The sequence below is a fragment of the Delphinus delphis genome, chromosome X (genome assembly GCF_949987515.2).
Source record: "Delphinus delphis chromosome X, mDelDel1.2, whole genome shotgun sequence".
In the NCBI taxonomy this organism is placed as follows: Eukaryota; Metazoa; Chordata; class Mammalia; order Artiodactyla; family Delphinidae; genus Delphinus; species Delphinus delphis.
The window spans coordinates 100308101-100333858 of NC_082704.1; positions in this window are offsets into that span (position 1 = coordinate 100308101).

The following is a 25758-nucleotide window of genomic DNA, read 5'->3' on the forward strand; positions in this document are numbered from 1 at the left end:
GGCAGGAGTTTCCCTATGAGCTCCATTCTCTGACGAATACAAGAATTGTTGATTTTTACCTTGAGGAAAGCTCTCTCTTTTTCTAAAAATAAATTTATTTATTTTTGGCTGTGTTGGGTCTTCGTTGCTGTGCACGGGCTTTCTCTAGTTGAGGCAAGCGTCGGCAAGTCTTCCTTGCAGTGCGCAGGCTTCTCATTGTGGTGGCTTCTCTTGTTGCAAAGCATGGGCTCTAGGCGCACAGGCTTCAGTAGTTGTGGCATGTGGGCTCAGTAGTTGTGGCTCGCGGGCTCTAGAGCGCAGGCTCAGTAGTTGTGGCACACGGGCTTAGTTGTTCTGCGGCATGTGGGATCTTCTCGGACTAGGGATTGAACGTGTGTCTCTTGCATTGGCTGGCGTATTCTTAACCACTACGCTGCCAGGGAAGTCCAAAGCTCTTCTTGTGAGTACTTCGAAGCTCTTTATGTGTCAGACCTAAAACTGGAAGTCAGAACCATTTCTTTTTTAAGAGGAGACTTTCTATTCTGACTTAACAAGTAGTTTTCAGATGCAATCTTTTGGGGTTTTTTTGTACTTGGCCTTAAATTTCCAATATAATTCCTACTATCTATATTCTCCAATGTACTGTTGATTAAGTTTAGGCTTGCTACTGTTGAGTTCTAGACTACCAATGGCCCATGTCAATTTTTGAAGAACATATTTGACTTTTATGCCATGCTGAATTATTGTGAAAATCCACCCACCCCAGAAGTCCCCCAGGATTTGGAAGCATCAACTATCTCTGGCACTGGGGACAAAGAGTTGAGCCTCTGAGTTTCCAATCAGCTTTTTGGTTCCTTTGCTCTTAATCATGACCGTATAACCAAGATTTATTTAATGAAGCCTGAAAGCTCTTGCTTCCATTTGTAATTGCAATAGCCAGACACTGGAACGGAATGGAAGGAATCGAGAATCATTTTCTAGCCTGGTTTTCTCTATTTTATTCTGTCTCTAAACAGTCTGTGCCTCATGGCAAGCAGTCTTTGCTATGGAATGAACTGTGTCCCCCTACAGTCATATGTTTAACCCTAGCCGCCGCCCCCGCCCCCCCCGACCATGAGACTCTATTGGAGGTAAGGCCTTTAAGGAGGTGGTAAAGGTCAAATGAGGTCATAAGGGTGGAGCTCTAATCTGATAGAACTGATGTCCTTATAAAAAATGAAGAAGCACCAGAGATCGATCTCATCTCTCTCCATCTCTCTCTGTGCCACGTGAGGACTCAGCAAGAAGGTGGCCATCTGCAAGACAGAAAGAGGGCTCTCACCAGACACTGAACCCTGCCGGAAACTTGATCTTGAATTTTCCAGCCTCCAAAACTTTGAGAAAATAAATTTCTGTTGATTAAGTCACCCGGTCTATGATATTTTGTTATGGCAGCCGTAGAAGACCAAGACAGTCCTTTGTTGACTAATGTAACTGGGTTTACTGAGAAGTTTCAGCTTGGTGCAAAATCAAGATAAAGTGGCTTCAGTGTTTCCAATTACTGTCTTCTCTCGTGTACTGTTGGATCTCCCTTTCCAGTACAGCAATATGATCTTATGAAGATTCCCTAGCTTTGTGGCCACTTTGGGGTATAAAAATTTAGTTCAAATTAAAGCATTAATTTCAAAGTTGTTTTAAATCTCATCTCCTTCCCTTATCCTCAGGTCAGGCTTGAGTGGCAGTCCTAACTATGAGATTTGAGATGGAAGGTGTTGGCAGGGTCTGGCTCTGAGACACCTTTTTCCTCTCTCTTTAATAACCCTCTCTGTGGCTATTCCTGCCTCTCTAATACTGACAGGCTGAAGATGCCCTCTGTGTGGCAATGCTGAAATATCGATCTGATCATTGGACATACATCTAGGTTCTTCGTGGGTCTCCAAGAAGCCTCTCTACTATGCTGTTCCCTGACAGATGAGGTCCCCATTTAGCAGAACATCCTATAGCCGCCTGTTGCTAAGGTGCCTCACCTGGTAGCCAGCCTCCTTCATTGGGCTATTAGCAAACTTGCTCTGGCCAGGTAATCTTGGTAGTGACCACTGGAAATTCATATATTTTCGCATGCCAAAAGGAGGGAATTCAGACTGCTCTATCGCCCTCCCTCTCTCTCCAGTCATCCATATGTGTTTAAGCCTATTCTTCCTTCTCAGATAAGTACACAAATGAAATCCTAAATTATGTTTAAGATTTTGATTTATGTCAAAAGAGATCTTCAGGAATAAAGAAGACCCCTTAAACTAGGGACCAATTAACAGGCTTGTGAACTCATTTTTGTAACTATTACCTTATCCTCTAATTCTTAAATTGTTACTCAACTTCCACAGGATGAATCTTTTACTTTACTCAACAAATATTTATTGAGTACCCAAGGTATGCAAGGCACATAAATAAAAATGTTCAAGATTGTTCCTGCCCTCAATATATCTAAGGAGAGCTAAAATAGATAAATATTGTTAATCTCAAGGTAAAAGATGACAGGTGACATAAGACAGTGTTAAGAGAATTTAAAAAAGGAATAAATAACTATTTTGATTTATCCAGGAAAGACTTAGAGAATGGGACATTTGAGCTGCATAGGAGTTGTATATTCAGAGAAAGAAAAGATATTCTAGATTATAAAACAAAAACATACAAACAAAAGCAATGAAATGGAAAAAACACTTGAAATTGTTGGGGAAAAGATATATATTCTAGTGTATCCCTCTTTGATGTTAAAGTAAATATTGGAAGTGGAAAGATGCAAGAATAAAAAGAAGGCATGAAGAAGTAATAAGAACTAATTAAGCAGTTGGATTTTCCCACCTTTAAGTAGGTTCGTGTAGCACTTTGCACAGAGTGAATACTGAAAAAGATGTTTTAGCAACTTGACTGCTAAATCCCAATTATGCTTAAATATCTCATTCTTTTCTACTAAATTAATAGACATTAGAATAAGGAGTTTTGAAAGCAGCTTTACATCTTTCTATTTTTTTCTCAGTTGAGCAACTATTCACTATGTATGTCTAGCCACCATGAGAAATACAAAATCTATAACATAATCTCACCCTACAAGGAGCTTAACTTTTATTTTTTCCTTTCCCTGATTTGTTTTGTTTTTGCAAAGATAGCAAAATAACTGACACTAATGAGCCTAATTCAATTATAATTTATTATTAACCACAGCCCCTACTGTTACTGTTCTTCTCCCTCCTTTGCTTAAGAAAATGTAGGAATAATTTCTGACATAATGTTAACCTGAGTTGTTACTTCTGGTTATTTACTGGAACAGAATGGTTTTATTTGGTTCTTTTGTCACTGAGAGCCAAAAATGACTTTTTGAATTTCTAATTGGCATATTCTTTCTCTGTGATTTCCATGAATTTTCAGTGACTACTTTTATCAACTATATAGGTATGGCTTATATATAATTTCATTTTCAGAATGAACTGCTAATCAAAATGCTTTTCCCATTTCAAAAACAAAGATAGACTAGGTATAAGAAAGTAGGTAAAATAAGGCCCCTTTATTACAGAAATTTTAATTTTAGCGAGATCCCTTACGTCATCTATTCCAGTTTAATTGTCCTAACCTTTTGTGTTGATTACCTTGGGCAAGGCATGTTTGAACAAACTTAAGGCAGAGAGAGGCTTGTTAACAACAGTTCATTCCTCAGCAGATGGTAACCACATCCTATTTGACAATATACATGCTACCTGTAGATGTCACTATACCCTTATAATTCCTCTCAGTGCAGTGACCTATTCATTCCCCTCCACACCCCCCACTTCAGAGTCACAGGAATGAATATTTGAAGAGATCCTGAATTTCTGTTTTCTAAACAGACAATTGAAAGGTGAGATTTCCCAGAATATAAAATACAAAATTGCAAAGCAGCAATCTCAGAGACAGACAGGTGCGCGCACATGCACACACCTGCCACCTCCAAAAGGAGTGCTTTCAAAGGTAGATAATTACATTTACCACCTATGTTTCATTAGTCAATTGGATAATCTTTCAGGTTAGAAACAAGATCAAGGCAAGGGGCTTCCCTGGTGGCGCAGTGGTTGAGAGTCCGCCTGCCGATGCAGAGGACACGGGTTCGTGCCCCGGTCCAGGAAGATCCCACATGCCCGGAGTGGCTGGGCCCGTGAGCCATGGCCGCTGAGCCTGTGCGTCCGGAACCCGTGCTCCGCAACGGGAGAGGCCACAACAGTGAGAGGCCCGCGTACCGCAAAAGATCAAGGCAAGAATGTGGCTATTACCTCTCTTTTCTTCTTTATTTACAAATAATCTGTAAAATCTTATCCTAAAAATAAACAAAATCATGTTTCAATGACTGTTCACTCATAAGATCTTAGAAGAGTTGAATAAAATGGATTTCCTGTTTTTTGTTTTTTGTTTTCCTGCGGTACGCGGGCCTCTCACTGTCGTGGCCCCTCCCGTTGCGGAGCACAGGCTCTGGACGCGCGGGCTCAACGGCCATGGCTCACGGGTCCAGCCGCTGCTACGCGGCATGTTGGATCCTCCCAGACCGGGGCACGAACCCGTGTCCCCTGCATCAGCAGGTGGACTCTCAACCACTGCGCTACCAGGGAAGCCCGGATTTCCTGTTTTAAAAAAAGGATGTGAAAATGATGCTTTCATGGATTAATTAATGGCAGAAGAAATATAAACAAATATGCCTAGTTTTAAGAATAGGTTTTTGCTTTGGCAGCCTTTTGCCTGGGCAACCAAACACTGGGCCCAGTTTTTTGTTTATTGGGCAGTCAGGTCCCCTTTTGTCAATCTGGGCCTAGTGATCACTTTATCACCACTTGTAGCATACCAAAGTGTTCCAGGTGGGAAGAGAAGGATACTCAGATGTGACTTGGGCCTTGAAAGTCATCCTTAGCATAACTGCAAAAGGCAGATCTCCCCCAGTAAGAAAAACATAGCCCAAGCTGAAGCAGTAAATGATCTCAGCTTTTCAAATCCAAAGAGAGTTGGAGAAAGGGAGCGTGAGTTAATTAAAATCAGCTTTTCAGGTAGGAATGTGAATGTCCAGGCTATCCTCTGGTTCATGCTGATTGCCAAAGGGCACGGCTCAAAAAAAAACCCTCTACTGGATCAACAGGAGGATTACGGAGTCATAACCTTCTACACATAGAGCCAGAAGAGAGGAAAAATCAAAGAGAGAAAAAAATCAAAATCAAAATCATGTAGTTAGAATGACCATGAGTGAAAAAGTAAGAAAATAAAAATAAAGTAAGGTGTGCAGAATGGAAAAGTCTGAAATAAACCCTATATATGGCTATGGATTTGGACAGAAGTCAATAATAGCAAGGCATAATTGGAGTTGGGGTAGCCACTGCCAATGCTATGAAGGCCTTACATTGTAGCTATTTGTAAATATGCTTCATACTCGTCGTTAGTGACTCCTTAGAGGGCTAAAACAAAGCCTATTCATCTTGGTTCCCCCATAGCACCTAGCAAATCACCTGGTACCTACTGGATTCTCAAAAAACATTTATTTATTAAATAAACTGAAAGCAAAAGCTATCCAGTGGGAAAAACAAACAGAATGTAGATAGTTCTTGGATGCTGTCAATAAAAAAGAATAGGATGTCAAAAACTAGTTTGAACATCTCAATTTGGAGATAGTGAAAAAGTTGGTATTGTTGTCAGACACTTGGAATGCAGAAGGGAGATTCAATTTGCATATGAGAGATTCATTTCCTTTGAGAATACATGGGGATGGTCCACATTTGATGGAGGAATATAAAATAGACTGGGCTTAAATCTAACTGGTTGGAAATATAAGATGTTAAGAAAGAAGCTGGAGAGGAAGATTTGGGATTCTTAGGTGGAGAGAACACATTTAAATCTTCAGAATGAATGAGACCCCCGAGGAAATGTGTATAACATATTATGCATATGAAGAAGGTCAAAAACTAAAGATTTTTGGATATCTGGAGTCAGAAGGTGGGAGAAGAAGGTGGAATCAGAGCCAGCTGAAGAGAAAATAGTGCTATACTAGCTGAGAAAAGAAAATTGCCAAAAAGGGAACCATATTACTACAGTAATGAACAATATATAATAAAGAATTTAGATGGATAATTTAAAAAGAGCAAACAAACCCCTTTACTAATTTTTTCCAACAGGTCTTTAGTAGTTGCCTAAGAGAGCTGCCTTACTGTGATATATAAGTTAGATATTTTGACAGTTCCTCCAGGAAGGAGTTGGAGGGGTGGGGGGGGAGGTTAGTGGGCTAAGTGGTGAGGAAATGGAAACCATATATATAGGCAGAGGGTGTAAATGAAAGATCTCTTAACAGATTGATTATGTAAGGTCAAGGTATATGGATTCACTTTTTTTCACTTGGTGGTCCTTTGCCTTCTCCATGGACAACTGAATTAGAACTGAAACTACACTAACTTCATATATGGATAGCTGAGAGAAGGAAGATACAGCACTAAAACATTTATCCATGATTTTTACATTAAGAGAAAACAAATATTTATTTAATTTAAAGGTTCTTATACCTCATTTTTCGGGGCGAGGGGGAGTATGGGATGGGCTATTCTGAGTCTTTTGAAAGCTATGCTCCCCCCAGAAGAAAATGCACATTCACACTGAAAATTACATGAAATTAGAGAAGATCTACAAATCCCTTCCAAAGATTCCAGTGTAAGAAGCCCTAACTTAGCAAACAGTCTGCAAATTCTTTGAACTTGATGCTTAAAGTGAGAAGCGCACAGTAGGATGAGGAGTCCTGAGTTGTAGTTTCACTGTTCCCAGTTCAGCTGTGTTATCAGGAAGAAATACTATGATCTTCTTAGAGGTCATGAGTCTAAATTATATCTTAGGTCCCTTTCAGTAAAACCTGTTACATGTTATGTTTCTACTTAAAAAGCCAATAAAGAATATCATCACTGAATTAATTCTTTTCTATTTGTATTTTTATGCTTATATTTCTTCTCACAAAAAGCAACAGACCATTTTACAGATGAGATACACATTTCAGTTTATGCTTACCAGATATTTAGAAGACAGGTGCTAATTGCATTTTAAACCCCCAATTGAACACCAGCTGCTCGTAAATAACTTTTACTCTGAGTACAACTTTTGGATCTTTCCTTATTTTTCTACTAATTTTGAGCCACTAAAAAAAAAATAAGAGATAGCCTAGCAGCTTGGAATACAATCACAGGCCACTTTCACAAGGGGAATGATCAAATTTAACTTCCTAGGCAAGTTAGACCATTGTTTCTTTTGAACATTTTGAAGTTCTTCTGCCAAACAAGAACTGAAAGGCGTCAAACAGGCTTCTTCACAGACAGCAAGAGCTTAGTAACAGGGGAGTGGCAGGGTCAAACGAAGGTGCTCCAGAGTGCAGAGAAAGAGAGAAGGAGACGAAGCACTCAGAACTGACACGAGAATGAGGCAAGGACAAGCTAGCTGGATTTCTGCTCCATCTGATACTGCACATATGGGTATACCAGGAGCAGCTGCTTCAGAATGAACACAAGGCAGCTTTGTCTCCAGGTGAGAGTACTGAACTTCCAGAATTTTGGAAAACACATCCTGATTATTTTGAAGGAAAAGGAAAGAAGTGTTATCTGGTTATTCTCAACCTAAATTTCCCCTTTAGAGTCATTAAAAAAAAATTTCAGGAAGGCATCTGTCTTCCAAACTAACACTTTTCTAGAACCTTCTAAAGAGGCATTTGGGGCAAATATAGTTGATGGAACTTAGCAGAACAGGATGATTATCTGTAGAGCTAACTTCTGTGATGGGAATCCATAAGTTATTAGAGTCAATTCTAACGAGCAGTCAGAATTTTTAGACTGTATTTCAAAAAGGGGGAAAAATATTCCAATACCTGAAAGTCAACAGCACAACACTCTGATTCCTAAATAGTCTTTCAAAAGCCCATGAAGACATTGGTTCAAGATGGTGGAGTAGAAGGACATGCTCTCACTCCCTCCTGTGAAAACACCAGAATCACAACTAGCTGCTGGATAATCATCGACAGGAAGACACTGGAACTCACCAGAAAAGATGCACCACATCCAAAGACAAAGGAGAAGCCACAATGAGACGGTAGGAGGGGCGCAATCACAATAAAATCAAATCCTATAACTGCTGGGTGGGTGACTCACAAACTGGAGAACACTTATACCACAGAAGCACACCCACTGGAGTGAAGGTTCTGAGCCCCAGGTCAGGCTTCCCAACCTGGGGGTCCGGCAATGGGAGGAGGAATTCCTAGAGAATCATACTTTGAAGCCTAGTGGGATTTGACTGCAGGACTTCAAGAGGACTTGGGGAAACAGACTCCACTCTTGGAGGGCAGACACAAAGTAGTGTGTGAATCGGGACCCAGGGGAAGGAGCAGTGAAGCCAGGGGAGACTGAACCAGACCTACCTGCTAGTGTTGGAAGGGTCTCCTGCAGAGGTGGGGGGTGGCTGTGTCTCACCGTGAGGACAAGGACACTGGCAGCAGAAGTTCTGTGAAGTACTCCTTGGCGTGAGCCCTCCCAGAGTCTGTCATTAGCCCCACCAAAGAGCTGGGTAGGCTCCAGTGTCGGGTGGCCTCAGGCCAAACAACCAACAGGCAGGGAACCCAGCTACACCCAGCAGCAGACAAGCAGACTAAAGTTTTACTGAGCTCTGCCCACCAGAGCAACAGTCAGCTCTACCTACCACCAGTCCCTCCCATCAGGAAACTTGCACAAGGCTCTTAGATAGTCTCATCTGCCAGAGGGCAGACAGCAGAAGCAAGAAGAACTACAATCTTGCAGCCTGTGAAACAAAAACCACATTCACAGAAAGATAGACAAGATGAAAAGGCAAAGGGCTATGTACCAGATGAAGGAACAAGATAAGACCCCAGAAAAACAACTAAATGAAGTGGAGACAGGCAACCTTTCAGAAAAAGAATTCAGAATAATGATAGTGAAGATGATCCAGGACCTCGGAAAAAGAATGGAGGCAAAGATTGAGAAGATGCAAGAAATGTTTAACAAAGACCTAGAAGAATTAAAGAACAAACAAACAGAGATGAACAATACAATAATTGAAATAAAAAATACACTAGAAGGAATCAACACCTGAATAACTGAGGCAGAAGAATGCATAAGTGACCTGGAGGACAGAATGGTGGAATTCACTGCTGTGGAATAGAATAAAGAAAAAAGAATGAAAAGAAATGAAGACAGCATAAGAGACCTCTGGGACAACGTGAAACGCAACAACATTCGCGTTATAGGGGTCCCAGAAGCAGAAGAGAGAGAGAAAGGACCCGAGAAAATATTTGAAGAGATTATAGTCGAAAATTTCCCTAACATGGGAAAGGAAATAGCCACCCAAGTCCAGGAAGCACAGAGAGTCCCATACAGGATAAACCCAAGGAGAAACACGCCGAGACACACAGTAATAAAACTGGCAAAAATTAGACACAAAGAAAACTTATTGAAAGTAGCCAGGGAAAAATGACAAATAACATACAAGGGAACTCCCATAAGGTTAACAGCAGATTTCTCAGCAGAAACTCTACAAGCCAGAAGGGAGTGGCATGACATATTTAAGTGATGAAAGGGAAGAACCTAAAACCAAGATTACTCTACCTGGCAAGGATCTCACTGAGATTCTATGGAGAAGTCAAAAGCTTTACAGACAAGCAAAAGCTAAGAGAATTCAGCACCACCAAACCAGCTCTACAACAAATGCTAAAGGAACTTCTCTAAGTGGGAAACACAAGAGAAGAAAAGGATCTACAGAAACAAACCCAAAACAATTAAGAAAATGGTGAGAGGAACATACATATCGATAATTAAGCGTGAACGGATTAAATGCTTAAGTGTGAATGGATTAAATGCTCCAACCAAAAGACACAGGCTCGCTGAATGGATACAAAAACAAGACCCATATATATGCTGTCTATGAGAGACCCACTTCAGACCTAGGGACACATACAGACTGAGAGTGAGGGGATGGAAAAAGATATTCCATGCAAATGGAAATCAAAAGAAAGCTGGAGTAGCATTCTCATATCAGATAAAAATAGACTTTAAAATAAAGAATGTTACAAGAGACAAGGAAGGACATTACATAATAATCAAGAGATCAATCCAAGAAGAAGATATAACAATTATAAATATATATGCACCCAACATAGGAGCACCTCAATACATAAGGCAACTGCTAACAGCTATAAAAGAGGAAATCGACAGTGACACAATAATAGTGGGGGATTTTAACAACTCACTGACAACAACGGACAGACCATCCAAACAGAAAATTAACAAGGAAACACAAGCTTTAAATGACACAACAGACCAGATAGATTTAATTCATTTTTATAGGACATTCCATCCAAAAACAGCAGACTACACTTTCTTCTCAAGTGCACATGGAACATTCTCCAGGATAGATCATATCTTGGGTCAGAAATCAAGCCTCAGTAAATTCAAGAAAAGTGAAATCATATCAAGCATCTTTTCTGACCACAACACTATGAGATGAGAAATCAATTACAGGGAATAAAATGTAAAAAACACAAACACATGGAGGCTAAATAATACGTTATCAAAAACCAAGAGATCACTGAAGAAATCAAAGAGGAAATGAAAAATACCAAGAGACAAATGACAATGAAAACACGATGATCCAAAACCTATGGGATGCAGCAAAAGCAGTTCTAAGAGGGAAGTTTATAGCAGCACAGGCCTACCTCAAGAAACAAGCAAAATCTCAAATGAACAATCTAAACTTACACCTAAAGGAACTAGAGAAAGAAGAACAAACAAAACCCTAAGGTAGCAGAAGGAAAGAAATCATAAAGATCAGAGCAGAAACAAATGAAGTAGAAACAAAGAAAACAATAGCAAAGATCAATAAAAGCTGGTTCTCTGAGAAGATAAACAAAATTGATAAATCATTAGTCAGACTCATCAAGAAAAAGAGGGACAGGACTCAAATCAATAAAATTAGAAATGAAAAAGGAGAAGTTACAACAGACACTGCAGAAATAAAAAAGATCATGAGAGATTACTACAAGCAACTCTATGCCAATAAAATGGACAACCTGGAAGAAATGGACAAATTCTTAGAAATGCACAACCTGCCAAGACTGAATCAGGAAGAAATAGAAAATATGAACAGACCAATCACAAGTAATGAAATTGAAACTGTGATTAAAAATCTTCCAACAAACAAGAGCCCAGGACCAGATGGCTTCACAGGTGAATTCTATCAAACACTTACAGAAGAGCTAATACCCATCCTGCTCAAACTCTTCCAAAAAATTGCAGAGGAAGGAACACTCCCAAACTCATTCTATGAGGCCACCATCACCCTGATACCAAAACCAGACAAAGATACTACAAAAAAAACAAAATTACAGACCAATATCACTGATGACTATAGATGCAAAAATCCTGAACAAAATACTAGCAAACAGAACCAAACAAGACATTAAAAGGATCATATGCCATGATCAAGTGGGATTTATCCCAGGGATGCAAGAATTCTTCAATATATGCAAATCAATCAATGTGATACACTATATTAACAAATTGAAGAATAAAAACCATATGATCATCTCAATAGATGCAGAAAAAGCTTTTGACAAAATTCAACACCCATGTATGATAAAAGCTGTCCAGAAAGTGGGCATAGAGGGAACCTACCTCAACATAATAAAGGCCATATACGACAAACCCACAGCAAACATCATTCTCAATGGTGAAAAACTGAAAGCATTTCCTCTAAGATCAGGAACAAGACAAGGATGTCCACTCTCACCACTATGATTCAACATAGTTTTGGAAGTCCTAGCCACAGCAATCAGAGAAGAAAAAGAAATAAAGGGAATCCAAATTGGAAAAGAAGACGTAAAACTGCCACTGTTTGCAGAAGACATGATACTATACACAGAGAATCCTAAAGGTGTTACCAGAAAATTATTAGAGCTAATCAATGAATTTGGTAAAGTTGCAGGATACAAAATTAATGCACAGAAATCTCTTGCATTCCTATACACTAATGATGAAAATTCTGAAAGAGAAATTAAGGAAACACTGCCATTTACCACTGCAGCAAAAAGAATAAAATACCTAGGAATAAACCTACCAGGGAGACAAAAGACCTGTATGCAGAAAACTATAAGACACTGATGAAAGAAATTAAAGATGATACCAACAGAGGGAGAGATATACCATATTCTTGGATTGGAAGAATCGATATTGTGAAAATGACTATACTACCCAAAGCAATCTACGGATTCAATGCAATCCCTATCAAGTTACCAATGGCATTATTTACAGAACTAGAACAAAAAAATCCTAAAATTTTATGCAAACACAAAAAAAACCCTGAATAGCCAAAGCAGTCTTGAGGGAAAAAAATGGAGCTGGAGGAATCAGACTCCCTGACTTCAGACTATACTACAAAGCTACCGTAATCAACACAATGTGCTACTGGCACAAAAACAGAAATATAGAGCAATGGAACAGGATGGAAAGCCCAGAGATAAACCCACGCACCTATGGTCAACTAATCTATGACAAAGGAGGCGAGGATATACAATGGAGAAAAGACAGTCTCTTCAATAAGTGGTGCTGGGAAAACTGGACAGCTACATGTAAAAGAATGAAATTAGAACACTCCCTAACACCATATACAACAATAAACTCAAAATGGATTAGAAACCTAAATGTAAGACCAGACACTATAAAACTCTTAGAGGAAAACATAGGAAGACACTGTTTGACATAAATCACAGCAAGATCTTTTTTGATCCACCTCCTAGAGTAATGGAAATAAAAACAAAAATAAACAAATGGGATCTAATGAAACTTCAAAGCTTTTGCAAAGCAAAAGAAACTACAAACAAGACGAAAAGACAACCCTCAGAATGGGAGAAAATATTTGCTAATGAATCAGTGGACAAAGGATTAATTTCCAAAATATATTAACAGCTCATGCAGCTCAATGTTAAAAAAAACAGACAACCCAATCCAAAAATGGGCAGAAGACCTAAAAAGACATTTCTTCAAATAAGATATACAGATGGCCAAGAAGCACATGAAAAGCTGTTCAACATAACTATTAGAGAAATGCAAATCAAAACTACAATGAGGTATCACCTCACACCAGTTAGAATGGGCATCATCAGAAAATCTACGAACAACAATTGCTGGAGAGGGTGTGGAGAAAACGGAACCCTCTTGCACTGTTGGTGGGAATGCAAATTGATACAGCCACTATGGAGAACAGTATGGAGGTTCCTTAAAAAGTTAAAAATAGAATTACCATTTGACCCAGCAATCCCACTACTGGGCATATACCCAGAGAAAACCATAATTCAAAAAGAAACATGCACCCCAATATTCACTGCAGCACTATTTACAATAGCCAGGTCACGGAAGCAACCTGAACGCCCATCGACAGACGAAAGGATAAAGAAGATGTGGTACATATATACTATGGAATATTACTCAGCCATAAAAAGGAACGAAACTGGGTCATTTGTAGAGACGTGGATGGATCTAGAGACTGTCATATAGAGTGAAGTAAGTCAGAATGATAAAAACAGATATCGTATATTAACGCATATATGTGGAACCTAGAAAAATGGTACAGATGAACCGGTTAGCAGGGCAGAATTTGAGACACAGATGTAGAGAACAAATGTATGGACACCAACGGGGGAAAGCGGTGGGGGGTTGGGGGGGATGAATTGGGAGACTGGGATTGACATATATACACTAATATGTATAAAATAGATAACTAATAAGAACCTGCTGTATAAAAAAATAAATATAATAAAATTCAAAAAAAAACAAAGCCCATCAAGAATCACATAATGATGGATTAAAAAATACTAAGGCATGAACTCGAGCTACATTAGAGAACCAGGAGAATTGCACCCCTGCACTGCTACTTGATTTTAAAACTCACCATAACTGCTTGCAAAAGGCTGAGGCAGCAGTCATGTAATGGTACTGCAGAGACAGCAAATAATAACTATGTAGACGATTTTTTTAAAAAGCAAACATTACCAGAATTAGATGCAACAAGTGTTTAAAAGCCCATTTTCTTGATATAGGAAATATTCAGTTCTTTTCTGTACATCTCACAAGCTGCTCTGGAAGGTGCAGCTGTTTTCTGTCCCTACGGAGCTTCAGCATGGTGAATGGAGACAACTCTGTCGAATTTGCGAAGTCTGGAGCTTTGGACAAGAAAACAAAATTGAGACCAGCCCGTGACATTAGGTGATCCTCTCAACCTCACTTGCAGTTTCAGAATTTTAGCTGGACAGTATGAGATGCTTAGTAGTTTAAATATAAATTTATATATAAAGACTTCAAAGAAATTCTTCCCCATCTTTTGTTTAGTTCATTCATTCGGTCATTCATTCAGTTTACAAACATTTATTGAGGAGCAACTACGTACCAAAAATTATGACTGATGCTTTGGATACAAAGATAATTAGACAAAATCCTATGTTCAAGATAATCCAAGTCTAGTCAGGGAGGTGGACAAGCAGAGAAATATAGGATTATGTGATGAATTCTAAGGGCGTCACAAAGAGGGAGAATCTAACTCAGCCTGTGTGGCTTGAGCTGATTCAGGATCAATCATAAGTTCACTAATTGAACAGAGCATGGTGCAAATTCAAGACAAAGGTAGTTTGGAAAATATTTGCCATTCCTACCTCTTGCCCTTGTTTCCCCCCCCCACCCAATGGCACCGTTAGCACTGTATTGTAATTATTTCATGTCTGTTTTTCCCATTAGATTATGATGCCTTAAGGGCAGTTCTGGTTTCTTTATCATCTTTTATTCCCAGGGCCTACCGCTGTACTGTAGTAGCAAATCAATAAATATTAAAGAATAAATGAGCAACGAAGTAGAAGGAAAATATTATAATCTATGCTATAAATCATCTATCTATCATCCATCTATCTAATCTATCCATCTACCTATGGAAATCTATTTCTGACTAGGGAGTCTGAATTTAAGCAAAAGTATCACATAAGATCTCTCTTATATGGCATTTTAAAATTATACAATAAATTTCAATCACTGAGCAGCTCTTTTCTTTCTTACATACTATTAGGGAGACTCTCTAATTTTATAATAAAGAATGGTGATATAGTGGGGAAATGTCGCTGAATCCTGCATAGTATTGACAAAAAATTTTTTAAATATGGATATAATATATATGAAAATAACACTGTTGAATTCTGAACACAAATCTTCAATTCTAAAATGTTGTCTAACAATAAGAATACTCTATTTATAGGACAGATTCCAACTGTGAAACAGAAGACACGGGTGACAGATTTTGGTACTCTGAGAAATTGATGATGCAACCCCATGTGGAATGGCAAGAACATCAGAGAAGGAGACAGAACTTTTCAATTTTTAATTGGAAGGGATAAAGGCAATTTCTCTTTCCCCAGTGGAACTGCTAGAGTGGAATGGATAGAATGATTTAGGAAGAAGTATGGGGCAGCAAGTCTTCAAACAAAGATGAGGCAAGTGGCCATCTAGGTGTATGTGGTTAGTAGGCTTGGAAAGAAACCAGACTTACAGCCTTGTGTAAGCTACTGTAGATTAGAAGAGGCAGCAGCTACCACAGAATCGGATACAGAGGTTGGAAAGGAGTCGGGGTAGGGAAGAAGGAGTGGCAAAGTGCCTGTCTAAGGATTGTGACACTTGGGCAATAATGCCAGGCGATAGCAGCTGCTCAGTAGCAACACAAACAGAAAAGTCAGCCACCAGAGGCTCCTGCATGGTGTGTCAACACTGTTCTAAGGCTAAGGCCAAAGGCACTCTGGTTACTGCCGTCAGGTAGAATGCTATTTACTATACAAAAGGGCTTCTAAGGCCAATCCCTCTTGGCACTGAGACAGGAAGCAGAAGTAATACGGCAGTACAGGGGAGCTGGGAATAAAGTCATTAAGATAGTGGGAGTTCATTAAGAAAGGACTGCGAGTCAGGATACTGCTGGTACTACACCCAGATTCCTTCCCCGCTTGACTTGTGTGCGCCTATGTCCCATCTTCTGTGTGCTTTGTTTTTGATGGCTCCCACCTGAGACCTTTCTCAAAGCATTGCCTGCAGAGAGCTGGAAGTACCTTCGAGTTTATGCCCCATACCACCCCCTTAGCCAGTGACTGACTGATAGGGTAGTATGAAAGCCCAGCTTTCTCACCTTATAGGATGACAAACTCTGAGTTATAATGTAAGCTCCAGAGCTTGCTGTGGGATCAGACTGAGTGGGACTTCACCTGAAGTCATACCTTTCTTTGGCTTTGTCTATTCTGATCTCCCCTATTCCCCTTTCCAGTCTCTCTCAGGACCACTTCCCAAATAAATCAGTTGCACTTAAATCTTTACCTTAGGGTTTGCATTTAGGAAACTTCACTTCAGACAATTGATTTCATAGCCACTGAAAAGAGAGTTGCCTGTATCCCTTTACAATTCTAACATAGAATTAGGAATAAAGTACAATGGGAGCACAAGAAAATGACACCTAAGTCTTCCTCGGGAATCACAGAAGGCTTGATAGGAAAGGGAATGTTAAATCATAGTTTTGAAATATACAAAGGAGTTTCCCAGATGAGATGGGAAAGATATCTTTTGTCCTTAAATCTATCTATTTATCAGTGGTGAAAATAATATTAACTAATATCTATCTGTAGTGTGTTATTAAGTGCCTGGTGCTGCATTAAGAATATTACTTTTTAATCTTACTTACTAAAATGAACATATGGAGCATGTATAATCGCGATGAGAATGTGGAATCCAAAAGGTCTAGTAATTTGTTCAAATCATATAACAAGTCATCACCAGACCTTGGACTTGAACACAGGTAATTTGGCTTTAAGACTCACTTGAGTTTTGATCACTTTGCTATACTGCCTTCCTGGTAAACAACATTAAAATAAGAATTGTCTTCAATCTCATTTCCTCTACAGTGTCAAGGTTATGTTTTTCTTTTTCTTGCTGATCCATTTTAAACCCAGTCATGATGAAAATGTTTAATTCATATGTGGTTCTCTGTGTTAATATTTAGAATGTTATGGAAAGAAAAAAGGAAAATAAAAAATGACTGACTTTTAGGAGTCTGTCATTTGTAACAGAAGTAGAAAGAAGGTGTCCTTAAAGTTTTTAAAGGGAATCATATTTCAGGACAGGATCAATGGGAAAGACAGTCATAAAGTTGGAGAGAGAGGACCTCTAAACTTGGAAAGCCAGAGTTCCTACACTTCAGTATGATCTAAGATGATACTAGAGGCAGAATACTGACAGGTCAATACAAGTCTTGAAAGACTTCTCATTATTATTACTCTGAAATCTCACTCTTTTCTAGTCTTCCTTGATTATTTCATAGTAACAGTAATCAATCCCTATTTTTAAGCCAATTAAGCATAGATGAGAATATTATTTGGAATATCCTTTTCACCTTAGTTCTATATAGTTGGAGAAGCTTAATATTTATAGGCATCCCATTTCCCCTTATTTATAAAGCCCAATTTGTCCCCTAACCTCTATCATCTTTCATCCCTTAACCCTGTGATGTTTTACTTTAGTTACCTGAAACTATATGTATTTTATTTTTTATTTCTGTGGTTATATCTGTCTTCCTCACTAGAATGGAAATTCAATAAGAATAGGGATTTTGTCTTGTTCATCACTATATCTCTAGCATCTTGAGAAGTGACTGGTATATATAAGGTACTCAATAAATATTTGTTGAATCAAAGAATGAATGAATAATGACTGTGTCTAAGGATAATGCAAAGCACCAGGAAAAGAACTGCTATGCTTTCTTAAAACTTATCCTAAATCCTGAAACCATCCCATAGTAATGGTGGGTAGGGAAGCATTATGACATAATGGAGGGAATAAAAGGTTTGCCCTCTTTAACTGGTTAAAGTCTTGGCATTCAAATTTATTAGCTGTTTAGTTTTAAGGAGATTTTTAACATTTCTGATCCTAAATGTTCTCACTTGTAAATGAGAATAAGAGTGACTGCATCATAACCTATGTATAGCACAGAGTTGCCACTCATTAAATTTTAGTTCCCTCTTGTTATTTGAAGATGCAGAGACAAACTTTTAGAAAAGAAGTTTACTTGCTAAGAATTTTGAAAAGTTGTCCAGGGGTTAGAATAACTGATTCATTAAATTAAAAATACAACAGGCTTTTAGAGAAATAAAAAAAAAAATGATTCCACAGTTACCAAGGTTACAGTTAGTCTGTTCTTAGTAAAACAGAACTTTCTCATGTTTTGTCATATCTGTAAAAGTTTTCACATACCTTAAGATATCAACGAAAGTCAAGGATCAAGTGTTTTATTATTGTTTTAAATTTTTGTTTTATAATGAGCCAACAGCAAACAGCAAAAGCTAAAGATTACTTATATTCTGGGGACTATCAGTGAGACATGATGTGCATCTTACCCATAATGACAGCAAGGCAAGGTACTAATTTTGCTTCCATAAGGATCAGAATAAGTTTAATTTGGCTACTTATTCTTAAAGCCTCTCTATGAAGGATGCAGTTCTACATAGAGTTTGGGCTCTGTCCTGCTGTAGCCTATTAATCATGTGATTACAGATGGCTATAGGCTATAGATGATGATGTCTTTGAAGACTGAAAATTAAGGAATGATCATGGTAGTGATGCTTTGGAGCTTAAACCAGGCCAAAACACTCTGAAAAACAGGACTTGGGATTGAATTGATGCCAGGAGAAGCTGTGATAAATAGAAATGCAGACAGAGACAGGTTGGCGATATTTATCTTCAGTGACTTCTGTGCTAGTGGATTCTGAAATATGAGGTATATAAATGAAAAGAAACTAAATTTAAATTGGTATTTAACTAGTAATCAACATTTACTCTTATTTTTATAATATAATTGAGGCTTATTTTAAAGAATATTTTTGTGCCATACATATATCCAGAAAAGTGGTGACTTAATTATATTTAACTAAATAATAAGTTATCAAATGAACCTCAATAAACACAATCTTTAAATTTGGAAGGTCTATATACATGATAAAATTTTGATAGGCTTAAATATATTCACCTCATCCTAAAGGGATTAGGCGATATAAGGTATGTTAAGTTTTTGCTTTTGGAAACAAGTGATTCTTCCTGCTTATTTATTCCCTTTTTATATGACCAAATATTTAATACTTACAGTGTGATGTCTGAGGGTGTTCATCATCTCTTCCTATTCATTCATTTGTTCATTCATTCATTCATCATTCAACAAAAATATGTGAGCACCTATTATGTGTCAGGTTTTGTATGAAGCACTAGAGAGAGATTATAAGTACGATGTGGTCCCTGCCCTCCAGGAGCCCACATTCTAGGGGCAGAAACAGGCACCTAAGCAAGTGCACTTAAAGGCTGTGGTGTATTTGCATTGTGTCAACTTAGCCAAGTTAAAATTATGTTTCTCAGGATTTCCTTCTCTTCCCAGGTCCACATTAGTGTAGACTACAATATACATATCGTAGGAAACCCTAAACAAAATGAAAAGACAATCTACGGAATGGGAGAAAATATTTGCAAATGATGCAACTGACAAGGGATTAATTTCCACAATATGCAAACAGCTCATACAACTCAATATCAAAAAAAAAATAAACAACCCAATCAAAAAATGGGCAGAAGACCTAGACATTTCTCCAAGGAAGACATACAGATGGTCAAAAGGCACATGAAAAGATAGATGCTCAACATGGCTAATTATTAGAGAAATGCAAATCAAAACTACAATGAGGTATCACCTAACACTGGTCACAATGGCCATCATCAGAAACTCTATAAATAACAAATGCTGGAGAGGGTGTAGAGAAAAGAGAACCCTCCTACCATGTTGGTGGGAATATAAATTGGTGCAGCCACTTTGGAGAACAGTAAGAAGGGCCCTTAAAAAACTAAAAAGAGAGTTACCATATGATCCAGCAGTCCAACTCCTGGGCATATATACGGAAAACACGAAAACTCTAATAGGAGAGATACATGCACCCTAATGTTCATAGCAGCACTATTTACAATAGCCAAGACATGGAAGCAACCTGTGTCCATCAACAGATTAAGGGATAAAGGAGATGTGGTGTGTATACACACACACATACACACAGAGTGGAATATTATTCAGCCATAAAAAGAATGAAATATTGTCATTTGCATCAACACAGATGGACCTAGAGATCATCATACTAAGTGAAGTAAGTCAAACAGAGAAAGACAAATATCATATGATATCACTTATATGTGGAATCTTAAAAAATGATACAAATGAACTTACAAAACAGAAATAGACTTGCAGACACAGAAAACAAACTTATGGTTACCAAACGAGAAAGGGGGGGAGGGGGAGGGATAAATAGGAGTTTGGGATTAACAGATACACACTACTATATATAAAATAGATAACCAGCAAGGACCTACTGTATAGCACAGGCAACTACAGTCAGTATCTTGTAATAGCCTCTGATGGAAAAGAATCTGAAAAAGAACTGAATCACTTTGCTGTACACCTGAAATACAACGTTGTAAAACGCTGTAAATCAACTATACTTCAATTACAAAAAATAGTACATGCCATCTAGAACTGTTATGATGCTCAAATAAAATAACATGGGCAAAAGAGGATACATATTGTGTGAGATTCAGAAGACAGAATTAAAGCAGCTGCCATCTTCATTTTTTGCTTTAAAGGTTGGTGTAGGACAGGAGCTCTGCTGCAGCTCCATTAAGCTTCTCTGTGAGCTCCCAGGATGGGTGTGGAGCCAGAGTTCTTAGAGAGCTTCTTCAACTCCTCTGACTCTTAGGCCAGAGGAATGTTTAGCTGCTTGATGATGAGCATCAGCTTCTCCTGCAGGACATCCCCAATGTCAAAGTTGGAATCTTGAGGCAGTGAGAAATCAACCTAGGTTCTAGTAAGTTCTCATTAGTTCAAGCTCAGTTTCACAGCTTCTACTTTATCCTTGCTTCCCCAGTATCTTCTTTTTTGACTGATTTCGCTGCAGACTTCAATCTCCAGACACAAAAATATACAGACTGTTTAATCTGCTCCCCCCAAAATCAGGGAAAGTAAAATCCCTTTATGAAATCCCTTGTCTGTCTGTCTATCTGTCATCGATCTCTGCCCCCACCCCTCTCTCTTTCTCTCCCCCCTCCCCCTCCCTGTGGGTTCTTATCTTATTGAACACTGATAGAAACACAGGCATATATACTGAGTACTATAAGAAGAAAGGTGAGTGAATGAGTAATTTTTCCTGAAAGGGGAAGAACAGTAAGGGTAAGGGTAGGGAAAGATTTCACTAAGAAAAATATTTGAGCTGGGCTAGAAGGATGAATGGGAGTTTGTTAAGTGAAAAATAGGGAGAAATTTATTTCACCAGACAGGAAATGCCATGGATAAAGACATGAAGTTGGGAATCATAGAGCTTATTAGGGTGATGATGAAATGATTATATTTGAGTATGGGGAGCTGGGAAGCAGGGGAAGAGATATAATATCAGAAAGAGACAGGGTATGAGCAGAAAAAAACAAAGGGAACCCAAACTTTGAAGGACTATATAGTAGAGATATAGGAGAGGTATTAACAAAGTTCACTGAGAAAATGAAATAATCAGATCTCATACATATAAACTATTTAGTCAAATACACTAAACTTCTTAAGGAACATAAATTCTGTTTGCCTTCCTCACCACCCTTTACGTTCAATAAAGTCTCAATAAATATTTTATGATGATGTAACTCCTTATATTTACTTATTCAAATACCACCATCCAGCCTCCTTCTCAATAAAAACGCTCTGAAAGGCAGAAAGTGATATTTAGATCCATACAGCAATCTGTCTATAATGGATACCTATTTGAAATAACTTCAAATACATAGGAAATGGCATAGAGCTGTGGTTCCCAAACTGTGTGCCAGCGTGTCACAGGGCAACACAGTAAACTTACAGGAACACCTTAGGATAGTTTAAAATTTCAAGGTAAACTCAGCGACATATGTGGGCTACCAGGTGGATTACATTCATTTTGACGATGTCATATCTTTGCAAAGCTGGCACTCTGGTAGTTGTGATAAAAAGCAAGTGCTGTGAAAAAATCAATGTGGAACAGGAAATGAGGGAGGCAGTGTCCAATTGGATTCCAAGGTTTGAGAAGTTGTACAGTGACCAACAGGCACATATATCCCATTGGTAAATAACTGATTATTTAAAATTATTTTTTTCAACTTTTAAGTATTATAAAGTACAAATAAAAATATTATTCCAAACAACTACTAAGTTGTTAGGAGATGAATACTTATTAAGTTCTTTGGACCTAACTGCTTAGTAAACAGAACTATTAAGTTTTTTTGGGGGGGGGGGTTGGCTAGAGGGTCATGAAAAAATTACTGAGAAACTAAGGGCACCACGAACCAAGAAAATTTAGGAACCTCTGTTAGAAAGACTACAAAACCGCAAAACATGTGTGGTATAAGACAAAGTTGGGGCAAACATTTCAAACTGATCCTTGTAGGATTCAACATTTGGCCTAAAGTTGCTATTGTATTCCATAATTGCAGCATCTTACAGGAGCATGAATATTTCTCTGCTTGCCTAGTTTTTGATAGTAACTCTAGCTGTGAGCCCCTTATGTCACATTTTCCTTGGAGCAGAAGCCATGTGGAGAAAGAATACAGAGGATTTCAACAATTCAATGCACCAAATTTCTACAACGACAAAGTGAAGTGCATTACTGAAAAACTGCAAGTAACTAAAGCAGCTGCTTGATTTTCCATCTGATGCAAGTGGAAATGTTTAAGGTAGTTTCTACTCTTCTGCATGGCCATTTCTTACATCAACAAATAGTTATTACATTTACAGTCTTTTGCCTTCTTATAAGCATGAACCTTTTATCCATCATGATTGGAATTCCAGATATCTGTTACTTTCAATGATGTTTTTGGTTTCTAGATGAGTAATGATTCTCATTTGCATTAGTTTTCTTCTGTCTGCATTTCTTGATTGTGTTCACTCGAAGGGGGTGAACGGATGCTGTTTATTTTTAATGATATCCAGCTGTAATAAAAAGTGAATACCTATTTGCTTACTATGTGCCAGGCACTTTTCTAAGTATTTTATAAACATAGGCATTTAATCTTTATCGCAACACTGTGGTATGGGTATTATTTTTATCCCTGTTTTATGGATGAGGAAACTGAGGCACAGAAAATTTATGGAATTACCAAGGTGACTCATCTAGTAGATGATAGAATCAGTTTCATCTCACAGTTGACTGATGCCTGGACCAGCATCTTAACCATTGTGCTAAACTGATTTCCTGCTGTGCCAGAATGCGGTAATCACTGTTTGGTAATCATTTTAGGAAAGTCATGCTGTTTAAATCTCACAATATTCCAGAGGTTCAGAGATGCAAAGTAATGTCTCAAAAGCTCCAGGGATAGCTAAATCGTGGAATCAAAGTTCTGTCTCTCAATTCTGTGCCCTTCTGGCTATATCAATGGTTTCTGAAATGAGGTGAATTAAGTCTAACCGTAAGAAATTGCCAATATTTGTTCATTTTTACTGCAAAATCACAAACTCATATGGTTCAGCTTTCAACAATATGATCCATGGAGATCAGAAAATATTAGAAATCCTATTAATGTCTATTTTTAATTTAAAATGAAGAGTAAATTCAGTTTTATGAAGCTTTCATTTTTTTACTGATAACGTGCCCTCCTCACACGTCAGAGTATCCTGCCCACAGTCAGCGAGGTCCTTGAGGGATGAGTTGTAGTTCTACATTGCAGAAAAATGGAGAGAGGCAATGATATTACTTTGTTTTCTTTCTACACATTGTGCGTTTTAATGATGTATGCAACTTACCATGTTATTGTATATTACCAATATGATTAATTATCTAAACTATGACCTTTAAATAACAAAAATGTTTATAATACTTTGTAGTGAGGTGGAAAATGACCATGAAAATTACTAATTACTGTTTCAGAAATATGGAGAGGCTAGGTTATTCAGACCATCCTCTTAATGAAAACAAACTAAAGACATCAAAGTGCTGTTAAGAGAACACATTATGGGACAAAAATCTAAGACGACATGGGAATCCAGAGAGACAAGCACAACACTGAATTTTCTTTTATTCTAGGCATTTATCAGTACCAGCTAACTTGAGCTTTTCTTTTAATGACTCAATAGGGAAAAGCAGGTAGAAACTACAAAATTTGGTGCCCATCTTAGGTGGGAATTATAGTAGACATTATTTCTATATTGAACTGGGACCATTTTACTCAGGGTAAGTCTGTTTCCCTCATACCAACACCACAACTGTTGACATATTCTTCCCCCTTCAGTATTTTAAGGACATGCATCCACTATCTTCTGGCTTGTGCTTTTTAATGAGCAGTCAGCTGTCATTTATATCTTTATTCATCTGTACTTTTTCTCTGGCTGCTTTCAAGATCTTACCTTGATTTCTAATTTTGAACAATTTGACTATGAAGTGCATTGGTGTTTAATATTTCTCATCCCTCAGAGGAATGGATAAAGAAGATGTGGTACATATATACAATGGAATATTACTCAGCCATAAAAAGAAATGAAATAGTGCCATTTGCAGAGACGTGGATGGACCTGGAGATTGTCATACAGAGTGAAGTCAGAGAAAAAACAAATATTGTATAATATCACTGATATGTGGGATCTAGAAAAATGGTACAGATGAACTTATTTGCAAAGCAGAAATAGAGACAGATGCGGAAAACAAACTTACGGTTACCAAGGGGGGAAGGGGGAATGGGATGAATTGCGAGGTTGGGATCGACATATACACATTACTATGTATAAAACAGATAACTAATGAAAAACTATTGTATAGCACAGGGAACTCTCCTCAATGCTATGTGGTGACCTAAATGGGAAGGAAATCTAAAAGAGTGGATATATGTATATGTATAACTGTTTCATTTTGCTGTACAGCAGAAACTAACACAACATTGTAAAGCAACTATACTCCAATAAAAATTAATTAAAAAAATAGTTCTCATCCCTCGGGTTCATTGAGATTTTTTCTTTTTTAGCATTTTTTAAAATTTATTTACTTTTGGCTGTGTTGGGTCTTCGTTGCTGCGTGCAGGCTTTCACTAGTTGTGGCGAGCGGGGGCTACTCTTGGTTGCGGTGCACGGGCTTCTCATTGTGGTGGCTTCTCTTGTTGCGGAGCATGGGCTCTAGGCACTCAGGCTTCAGTAGTTGCAGCAATGTGGGATCACTGGTTGTGGCTCACAGGCTCTAGAGCACAGGCTCAGTAGTTGTGGTGCATGGGCTTAGCTGCTCCACGGCATGTGGGATCTTCCCAGACCAGGGCTCAAACCCGTGTCCCCTGCATTGGCAGGCGGATTCTTAACCACTGCACCACCAGGGATGCCCCTATAGCTTTTTTTTAAAATCAAATTTGGAAGAATTTTGTCCATTACGTTTTAAAATGTTTCTTCCATCCATTTCCCTCTCCTTTGTGGACTCCAATTACACATATATTTGGCCTCTTGTAGTTGTCCATAGCTCACAGATGCTCTATTTATTTTTTTCAGTCATTTTCCTGTGTTTGGTTTTGGAGTTTCTACTGCTTAGTCTTCAAGATCACTGATCTTTTCTCCTGCATCGAGTACCTAATCTGCTGTTAATTCCATCTAATGTATTTTTCATCTAAAAATCATTTTTTAAATCTCTAG